Source organism: Phalacrocorax aristotelis, chromosome 6 (assembly GCF_949628215.1).
Source record: "Phalacrocorax aristotelis chromosome 6, bGulAri2.1, whole genome shotgun sequence".
Classification (NCBI taxonomy): Eukaryota; Metazoa; Chordata; class Aves; order Suliformes; family Phalacrocoracidae; genus Phalacrocorax; species Phalacrocorax aristotelis.
Window position 1 is genome coordinate 57,170,903 of NC_134281.1, and position 11,434 is coordinate 57,182,336.

Consider the following 11,434-nt stretch of genomic DNA (forward strand, 5'->3'; position numbering starts at 1 on the left):
ATTAACACAGATTTTTTAAAAAACCCAACCCTGTTATGACAAAAAATGGCTCTAGTGACAAAGTCATCTCGCGTAACACACCATGGTAAAATAATGTCCTTCACTGTTTAAAATATGCATCTCCTTTCAAACCAGAATTCACCTAGCTTTTTCTGGAACTGGATTTTGTTATACCTTCCTCCATCAGAGCTGTATTTCAAACTTTTTTTTTCTAGATCATTTTTTTCTAGATCATTACTAGCGCCTGATGCTTTTTTAATAACTGTGCATAAACACAGTATGATCCAAAAGTGTGTCAGTGTCCTTTAAGGAAGGAGGAAAATGTCCAGCTTTTTTATATCCTTCTTGAAAAGTAGTCACCAGAACTAGGCAGTGTGTATGACCAGCGACTTCTTCAAAGCCTTAGCCACTTTTGAGCATAATGAAATAATTCCTTATCCTTTAAGACTTTTACAATCAGAGTAACTGTAACAGAAACACACCTCTGAAACATGGTGGGGAAATGAACCTCACAGAGAAATGGGCTGGAGTATTTTAGCAACCTGTGCTCCCATCAGGCTCTTCTAGACACAGTACCTACAGAGCCTGGAGTCCTCCCCATGCGGGTGACTAGGTAAGCATGCCTTTTCAGAAGATGGCTCCAGGAGGGAGTAAAAGTGGTGTTCGCTTCTTGTATAGCAGTCAAGGGAGATGGCAGGGGCCATCCCCTTGAAGGTGAGTCTGCTGGGTTGTAAGAACAGAAAAGACATGGATTCAGAAGGAAAGCAAGCAAAGGCGTGTGACTACCTCGGAAGTTAGGCTACTTAATGGGAGGGGGAAGAAAACAGGGTGGGCTTTTATATCCAATAACTTATCAGTAAAAAGATTCCACAGTAAAACTGTGGATTAAGTTTTGCTGTTTTGAAAATGAGCCTGAAGTAGCAATTGAAATTTCCCATCTTGTAACCAAGGATGCAATAGTTTCACTGGAACAGGTCATATGCTGGAGTTATGCAGTCTTCGCATTGCAAGGTGGTGTTATTGCTGCCATTCCTGCAAGGCAGGAGTGAGAAAAACATTGTTCATTTAGCTTTTTGGGCTGTGGATTCTAGTTCCAAAGCATTGAATCAGAAGGATGCTTGTTAATGAAGAAATGTTGATAGATATGTTGTTAACAACCTGGTAAGACAAAGCATGAGACCTTTCTTCTTGTTTATTCTTAGCACATAAAACCATCAGGATGCAACGTGCCTGAGGAAGAAGGCAGAGTCTGCTCTGAGGGGCTTGTGGTGCTGAGACCTGTTCCTGCAATAGTCCATGTTTATTCATCAAAAGGGGAAACAGCCCCTGTGTCAGAGGTATCATCTGCACTAGTCATCAGTACATGCAGCGTTTGCACAGTCAGGCCATCAGTAGAGGTTCTCAACGGGAGATTTGGGGAAGAGCTACTCTCTTTACATTGTCTCTGTGCGATAAGCGTTAATTTCCTCTGAATTCAAATATAACATTAATGATAATCTGATTTCTAGTAACATGTTGACCTCAGTCTCGTTTATATTTTTTATTTTTCACTTCTGTACATCAGCTCAGTGATGACAATACAGCTTTATTTCTGTTCTGTTGACTCGCTGACTTGTTCCTACCACAATATCAGTTTCCAGGGGTGTTTCTTTAGTATCTGAGGTCAGGCAGGTTTGGGTACTTTCAGACAAGCATGGATGAAGATTTTGAAAGGAATTAGTTTAGGAAAAAAGGCAGACTAGAGGAAAATGCAGATTTGAGATATGCTAAGTATGCAATGTTCTTTCACAGGACTTGGAAATTGTAGTACAGAACATAAAGGATTACTGGTAATTCTGCAGGAAGGATCTGCACAGCAGAATGTCCTTCTGCGCAGAGAGCCACCAGCTAGCTCTGAATGACTCTTGCTGCAGGTCCAGTGTCTCTGGATGGCCGTTGCTGTGCCTGGCCTAATAAGGCTGCGCCCTCATCAGCCGAGAGACTTACCCGGCACCAACGCAGACCCGGGTCAGTGCTCTTTCAGTATCTCTGTACAGCCTGTACTGTGCTGTGTAGCCATACTCCTGGTGATCCAGCTGTCAGTGCTGATGCTGATTTAGGGACAAGGGATCAACTCTTGCATATTAAGCCCAGAGGCTCACTTCTACCTTTGTGGCTATGACTGACTTGCATGAACCTGAGTTACACATGCTCTGCCTGGAGAAACCGGTCTGATCCTAACTAGGTTAAAATCTCCTTTCTTCTTTTTAAATTGATATTGGTTGCAGTATTTCCAGGTTTGCGCACTCTTGCAGCAGGTAATTTATGCAGTTCAGAGCAATTTATTTTTTGTCTGTGGTGAATCCAAATTTTCTGAAAAATCCTTCACTTGACGTTGAATAAAAAATTCTGTCTGACTTAAACCAAGATATTTTTCCTTTGTTTTTATAGGGTTTGAAACATTTTTCCTTTTTAAGATAGTTGAATTACATCCTGTAAGAGTATGATTCATTTTTAGGAGTGGTTCTTTTTGTAGGATTTTTCCCCCAGTAAAAACAATTCACTGAAATAGGATTGTTTGTCTGCGTCGCTATAATTTTGTAATACTACAGGCAAGTCACTTTCATCACTTAGTTCCTCCTTATGCCAAACAAGGGTAACATTCCACAGCCGAAGATGATGATGAGCCTTAATTCATTGATAGCTGTAGCATGTTTCAGAAATGTGTCGTATTCCCAGGAATATTCTCGACTGCATAGATCTGCAGGGGAAGATTCAGAGTAAACACTAAAGGACACTAAAGAAGAGCATAATTTTGCGTTGACAGTAAAGGCTATGTGCGCAGCATTCTCTGCCGATGCTTTAATTTCACAAATCCTTGTCTGGAGACCTTTCTAGTTCTAAATTTCTGAAGGATGACTAGGATTTTAGCTGACTGACTTCTATTTGACTTTAATGGGAGATCTGCATTTTAAAACACCATGCAATATTTTGAAAAGTTCCTCGTAATGTCCAGACCAGCATTATTTCAAATCTGTCCTTGGCAATGGCAAATGGTGTTATTAATATTCAGTTGTTGCAAGATGGATTCAAACAAGGGGGGGTGGTGGGGATGTTCTTTGGCATGGTTCTTGGTTGTTAGGAAACTAATAAACCTTCCTTGTCTCTGATTTTATAACGGACAATAACCATTAACTGATCAACAGAAGAAATGTCAGGTGTGGAATCAATGCTGATAGAAAAATATTTCATCTGTTTACATTTACGAAGGATCACTGATAAAACCTTTGATCCCATTAAGGATATAAACTCTTCACATATAGTCGATGACAAGTCTGATGAGCTAGCTGAGCTCCACCAGCCTCGCCGTGCTTAGTGAATGTTCAGCTAAAAAGGGATCAAATTGACTCACGAATTTCAAGATTCCTAGGAAATTACCATTGTGAGGTGACCCAGTTTTTTGATTAGTGTCATGAAAAGACAGGTCTCACTGAGAAGTAAACGTAATAATGTCAACCATGTGCTTAAGTTCTTCTCTCCATTATACACATTCGCTTTCAAATTGTTTTGTCATTTTAGCATAAACTGTATCACTTGCTTTCATCTGAGAAACACAAGCTTAGCATAGTTCTGTGCAGAAATCAAAGATGAGCATGGAAAAAAGGCCCCTCTTTGCCTATTGAATCATTGATCAGACAAGCACAGCAGATATTTGCATGGATCCTTAGTAGTCAGGTCTCTGTAGCTGCCTTAGATAATTGTTGGAAGGGAAAGAAGAAAAGAGCAGCAATCTTAGATATTTCATCCATCTGTTTTTCCCCCAGTAATTGCAGACCTTCTTACAGGTTGCCCTCTCACATCTGTCCTTCTTCAAGCATGGGGGAGTCACCAATCGATATTATTACTGATACTGTTATCCCTTTGGAACCACCTATTTTAAACCGGAGCAAAGAATCATGAGATGAACTGCCTTCCCTAGTTAACAAATGAGCGTGCTGAGGGGGAATTGGCTGGCTGGGCCAGGAGAGGTTGCAAAAGAGGGGGAGAAGCAAAGCAAAAGTTCAGAAGTGCCATCAAATCTGAATTGCAGTGGGACTGATTTCATACCATATTATTCTCTCCTCAGAAAGCCATTTGACTGAGTTGGAAGATACACATGCAAATACTACAAACTCTGAAAGATTTAGGAAGTCTTCACAGTGACCAGGCTATGGTCAGTCACTGGCTGTTCACTGGAACCATAGTGTTCCCACCTTCCTCTGTCACTGAGGGCTATCAGCCCCATTTGATTGTTGGGATGCAACCATCCCTACCTCCATTTCTTACCCCATGTCTGTGAATTTTTTTTATCACCTCTTCCAGTGTTTTCAGCTCTTCTAGCCTCTTTTCTCTGTTCCTGTTTCCCCGTGCAGGTGCAGAGAACTTTCTGTGCTGCAAAGAGGCCTGCAGCACAAGCAAAGGATGTGAGGAAAACTGTCTCTACAAGGAGAACATAAGTTCTTTTCCTTCCCCAAAGAACATCCTGTGAGCTCCCTCAGGACTCGTGACAGCTCAGTGGAGAAGAGCCAGTGAGTATGGCCAGATAAAGCAAAGGAGGCTTGCCTTCGTAAGAGCTGAGTGGGAAAGTCATCCTTGGCTCATGGGCTACGATCTTCACAAATAGCTTTGCTGCAGAAACAGAAGTAACACATTTTTATGTTTTTCTGTTAAGAAGACTTAAAAGTCATCTGACTTGAAAAAAGGGGAAGAAAAATCTGTCTAGGTTCAGTAAGTGAAAACAAAAGGAGTGGATATAAAAATGTACAGTCACAGCTCTTCCTCAGTGTGGCAGCAGCATCTGTTAAAAAATGCAGGACACTTAAAACTGACAAGGAATTCTGAAACCCTGGTTGAGCTGCGAAACTGGCCTGTATCAGAGAGGTGATGGCTTCAGCCTGTTGGGATAAAGTTACCCATTTAGTGCTGAAGTACCAGTGCCTGTGGACTCTGCTTTCTTCCCCTTCTCCCTTTCCTCTGCTTTTTCTCCAGTGATTGCCAGTTATGTTAAAAACTAATGCTCAGTCCTCTGAGGTGCCCGTTGACCTTGACCAGTGTTTTAAGCCACCTGTTGATGGGCTGTAGTAGAAAAAGCAGTTGCCACTGGAGGTGAACACAAGGTGAGATAAAAACTGAACAAAAATATGGCATTGTTCTTTTTAAACTGAAAATTCAAGTCCAAGGTGTGAACAGCACAACCTTCAAATAATAATTGTGCAGACAAATCTTTCAGATGCACTGAGAGAGCTATTTTGGAAGACACAACTGCAAGCCACGTGAGTTAGTGTAGTGATTGCACAGATGTAGGCTGTCCCAGCTACACATCTTTTCAAAACCAAAGCAGAGCATTTCATGAAAAGCGCTGTTATCTTTTAACTGCCTAAGTTAATTTTGCTTTCTGAGGCTCTCCCAAAGTCTCAGCTCTCAGGAGAGTATGTCAGGAAGAATTTTCGGTTCTTCCTGTGGCAGGTGCTTTTGGTAGAGATTTTCTCTTTTTCTCTTGTGGAAAATAAGAAGCTCATTTCTGTATGGTGTAATTTGGGTCGTAGGGGTTGTGGTGGGAGGGAAAGAACTCCAAAGGAAATAACACCCTCTTAATAATAAGCATTAGCCAAATAGGCTCAGCTACCACTGGTACAAAGAATCTCAGCTGGTTAAACTGCCTACATTTTTCTCTTAAGTAAACAGTAGAATAGCCAAGTAGAAATCATTCCCCAGATGTTACAAGTGCTCTGAAATCTGTTTGAAACTATCTAAATACTTTACACTTATAAATTCATATCTTGATCCCAGAAGAGGATCCAGTGCGCTCACCATGGACTAATAAACATTTAGAAAAGTTAAATTACTTAGAGATATTTAAGTATCATACAAATATGTGTAAAGTGGAGACACTCCCCAGCATAAAACCCCACCTGGAGAGCTCTTTGTCTGTTTAATTGCATTTTGGTTCACCCATTTAATAAAGAGGATTATTTTTTAACCTCTTGAGTTCCAAACAGAACTTTGGGTTCTGTTGTAAGAATGGAGGAAGAGAAATCTTAAACCAGGGGCATTTAGTCACCTGCAGAGTGAGAGAGAGAGAAAAGGAAAATGGACTTACTGCCGTCCAGACCAGTTTGTAGAGGAATTCAAACAAATTGCTTTAAATCAATTTCTGCATCGTATTAGTGGTCTGAAATGATGCAAAATGGTGTTGGAAACCAGCCTCCTTTTGCAGCATGGAGAAATCCTCTCCCTGAGTCCTTGTTATTCTTAAAGTCATCTGTTTTCCCTTCATTTATTCTTTCATGTTGAGCTCTGCCTGCTGACCAGTGAAACATGAACAGGAAGTGGGAAGGAGCAAGCTTTGCCTCTCTGCTGCCAGTGTGCTTCATACGTTTGTGAAGAAGCAGACCCACATTGTAAAACCAACTGAAAGCCAAGGAGGTACCTCTCTAAAAAATGTAATGGACTGTACTGAAAGCCTAACTTTGACTGATGTGAGGTTTGGGACTTTATCCAGGTAAGAATTCATGCAGCAATGAGCACAGATAAGGCAGATGACCCAGAGTAGGGCCAAACTGTTTACCAGCAGATGTGTTTTTGAAAATCTTCCTTAACTGGTCATGGCAGCGGAAAATACCCTGCTGTTAAACGCATCTGCAATCCACTGCGCTCCCAATCCACCTACAAAAATTCTGACCTTTAAAGAAATGATGGAGAAGCTGGTGATTTTTTCCATGGCATTGAAGCTCAGTCTATTTTAGGCTCCAAGGCAATTGCAGCCCTTTTTGCTCCCTATTTCACATCACTTTTAAGTCTTGTTCTGGCCACTATGAACCCTTCAGCACTTCTCCCTGTGCAATCACTCGAGTCAAGATCTGTGATTTGTGATTTGCAGATGACATGTACATTTCTTGGCTGATGGCTGTTAAAGCAGTTTGCAAACCTAAGGCAATAAACTGCAGGGATGCAGTTGGAGCTCTGTGTTGCCACACTAAATTGCCATTCTCATGCAAATGAATAAGAAGTTTCTCATTATTAAGACGGAAAATAAACTGTTGTACATTTCCAAGGTTGTGAATTTCTGCATTAATAATTAATGAAATCTTTTTTGTCAATTTCCATTATATACCTTCTGTAGATGGGAATATCATATTTAACTAGTCTGTGTATCAAAAGCGGTGATGCAACTTGCTGTGTAGGAAAAAGAAAAAACCAAACGGTTTCTGCATTCACCAAATGTAAGTCCTTTAATCCCTTAGGTATGGAAATCTATTACTGAGCTGTAGAACACAATAACAGTTCCTAAAGTGTTAACACAATTATTTATACATTTCTGATCATCTTTCATTTAAATATTTATAAAATACATACTGGGAAGTGTGTACCTTTTAGAAAGCTCCCTTTCTATGTCATTTTCTTAAAATATTCGCTTCTGTTCCTCTTAAAAGATACCTAAAAAGAAAACCTGCTGGATTTTGTTTTAAGTGACACTATAAATGTACAAACAAAATGTAATCTTAAACAGAAAATAATATGATTACCATCAGAGGGATTACTGCGGTTCATTGTTCAGAAAGCAGGAAACACAAAATGATTGTTTCAAATACTCAGTCTTAGCTTGCAAAAACCCAAATGTATTGAAGTGCTTCAGTCTTAATGTGCAGCCTAAAGTCTACATATTGTATAAATTCCTAATCCTGTCAAAATGCAAGTCTGAAGATTAGCAGAATGTATAATAAATGTGTCTATGTCATTACACATAAAAATAGTATTGCTAAATCAAGTGTGGCCCTTTATAAATGTAAAAAAGCCCAACTTAAGCAGATTTGTGCTTTATAATTCTACAGCTCTGAGGAGAAAAAAGCAAGATTGACAAAAACAGATTCCCCATTTCTCTGATATAAATCAGTTTGTCTGCACACACACACACAAAAAAAGCCATTGGCATAGATTTCTTTAGCAAATAACTTAATATTTATTGAGATTTCTTGTACATTTAATTATTAATGTCAGCAGTGTTACAGTATTTCTTTGAGGTTGCTATTACTGCCCCTGTACCTGTTGGGTTTTTTCCCTCCTTCATATGATTTCCTCTACAACCATGAAAGCATAACACTTACCAATTATTTTGTGTGACAGAGCCAAAAAGACTTATGCTTTCGTTGTCTGTCGCTAGGTCTCTTATTTGTCAGCATTTCAGGGCTTGACTGACTGTTGTCCTAGAAAATATTGTTTAGTATAATCATTTTATAGTTGGTGCATTTGGTACATTAATGATAAACGTTCACAGAACTAGCATTTCTTAACATATTAAAATGAATCTTGTAGATACGTTCAGTGAAGCCAGAAGAAAATATAAACCACATATGCAGTTCTTTGTTCAGCAGTAGATATAACCTAGACACGGTAGTGCTACCCTTATAAGGTGTGGTGACTGGGACTGTTAAGGTAGAATATTACAGGCACCTTACTATACAAAGGATCTTGTTTTATATTAATCCTTTTCCCTAATGAGCTATAATAACAGAGAAAGGTCAAATTACAAACCTGCTCTGTTGTACGTATTATAAATATGAGGAATGTTAGGCATCATATATGAACCCGCACCTTTCACTGAGTCGTGACACTTTTGTGTGGTCTAAAATGGGAAATAAGTCAATAATCATCTTGGTGGTGGAAAAATTATTTTCAGTCTTTTTCTTCCCACACCTTTTAAATAAACCAGTCAACCAGAGAACTCAGAATGACTGAAGTCAGTAGAAAGCTGCAAGATGCAGCACTATTGAACTCGGTAGTAAAACTCTCACTGACTTCAATAGAGGCAAATTTCTCCCCAACATTTTCAAAGGTGCCTGGAGGGTGTGCGTCACCAACTTAAGGAATTTTAAGGAGGTATTTCACACTGCTTGAAAATCATATCTTTCAGACATGTCTTATCCAGACGCTGAGATGTAAAAATAGCTGGTATAACGAGCATTAAAATAGGGCAGCTCCTATTCCTTGATAATGAAAATAGCTCTGATGCACCTTTTGTGATCAGCTGGCACGTTGTACCAGTCTGGCACGTTCTTAAGTGTACTGATCCAGATTCTGAAGGTCTTATGTGCACAGCAACCCTGCAGTCATTGAGGGCAGCGGGAGCTCTGCTGGAGTTGAGCCCTCAGGACTAGGCATAGAATTTCCTCTTAGGCTCATTATTTCTTTCACTTGAAGAACTAAAAATGACCGAAAGAACTAACTGTATCATTTATAGCAGGAAATGAAATGTCCTGGTAATCTAAGTCTTCAGCTAGATCAGGAGCATCTCTAGCATTGAGTATCTTGGACAGGGACTATTAACACATTTATTGGGCAGGTCTCTGTCTGGGGCTGACACATATAGGCACTGGGAGAGGAAGTACTGAAGACAGAGTTTAAAAGCACAGCACTGTAATCTCTGTCATTATTTTCTCATTATAAATTCACTAGGAGATTCTCAGGAGTCAGGTCTCTCCCTTTGTGCATGCGAAGGAGCTTCTTCCTAATGCTTGTTGTTTGGGCAAGGAGCACATCTGCCTCTCATCTGCTGTCTGGGAACAGAGGCACTACCCATCCCAACACCCTCCCTCACACACACCTCTCCGAAGATCCCCAGACCCTTCATGCGCAGAGCAGCACTACTCCAGCAGTTCAGTGGACAGAAGGAGGGCGATCCCTAACTTGTAGAGATCCATTTTCAGCCCTTCTTCCACCCCGCTGCTGTACCAGAGAGGCAGTGGATACTGTACTGCACCAGTTCATGGAAGGAAGCGAAGCGGTGTAGATTGCCTCCTACAGTGCAGAGGGAGGCAAAGAGTAGGGTGTAGGACTGCGGTGGTGGGTAGCACAGTACTAGTCCATAATTCGTTATCGCAGGAATTCCTTGTGTTTCAAGCTGCAGTCAGGCTGTGGGAGCTGCATGGTGCTCATGAACAGTGTTCATCGAGAAAAGAAAGCCACGTGCGGTATCAACCTCTGCGCCGGGTCGGCTTCAGGCAGCTCCTTCTTTTTGTACCTCCAGTGAACAAGCTGTCAGGGCACTTAAATGACCTTATGAGAGAGATCCAGATCTTCAGGCAAATATATCATCTATGGTCTATCAGGGGAACAGGCAGAAGAACCCCCAGCCCTCCAATTTCTGTTCCTTTAAGGAAGTCTGTGGAAGAGGGTTTGATGGCTTCCTGAGCTCTGTGCTAAATCAAGGGAGACAGCTTTTTTGCCTGTACAATTTCTTTGGAAAATGGCAACCAAAACAAAATCTTCTATGGGAAAGGAAGAATGTGGATGAGCTTTCTACCTGGGTAAGGGTAATAATCAAAAAGTTTTGTTCCAATATTCTCGAAACTAAAAATTCCAGTGTTGGAAAGCTTTTTTTCTAAAAGTAGGACCTTTGCCAGTGACCCGGTGCCTCCTGGCATATGGGATTCAGAGCTTTAATATAAGAATACACATATATTATAAGCAAAGAAAACAGTTAAATCATTAAAAGGTGACAAATGCTTTGGCTTATCTACAGTTTTCTACAGTTCAAGCGTCTTCATTAATGACCACTGAAGCCAACAAAAATATTCCCTCTTGGGGTATATGTTCATATGTTCTGGATATGAATCTGAATATTTTTCTTTTGTTATAGGAAATGCTGCCATGTCACTAGTACCTCTGACGAGCAGAGTATAATAAGCAACAGATTCACTGGGAAAATATTTCCTATCTGTTAGAAAAAGTTGACAGTTTTCAAATAGATGATGCATGATTTAGGTTTGTTGGTGAGTTATGTACACTGGGTTTCACGTTAAATCTATCACTGAATACACATTTATCTTGGTAACAAGAGTGCATCATTTAATAGAGCTGTTAATATTCCCTCTCAGGGTATATAGTGGTAAACGTACTTTTTTTTTTTTTTTTTAATCTACAGTGCATCTTTAAGTGTGTTGTATTCGTTACAATATTCATTAAATGAGGAAATGAATAGCAATCAGAGAAAGCATGATGGATGAAGAAGGAACTGTAGCACTGAAGAATGATCTGGGGAATAGCTCTGATATGGTGATTGTTTTCTTCCAGCATGCTCTTCAGTGTTGCCTTTTACCCCAGAAAAGCTTTCAGATCACAGCTGCTTCTATATTGATGAGTATGGGGAACACGACAAACTCTAGCTGTGAATGTTCGATCAATCTTTGTATAGGTAAAATTGCCACTCTCCAGCTGATTTTAGTTTGTGGCAGGAAAGCCGTAACAGAAATCCACCCCTGTGCAATTAATAGTTTAAACCAAATAGACATCCTTGCTGCACGGGATACTTATGCCTAAATTTTGTAGGATATAACTATACTTCTTGAATAAGTTATGCAGAAACTGGTTCAAGTTTACTTTCTGTTATCCGGGGGCCATAGCTGCTTCTTGCCTTCTT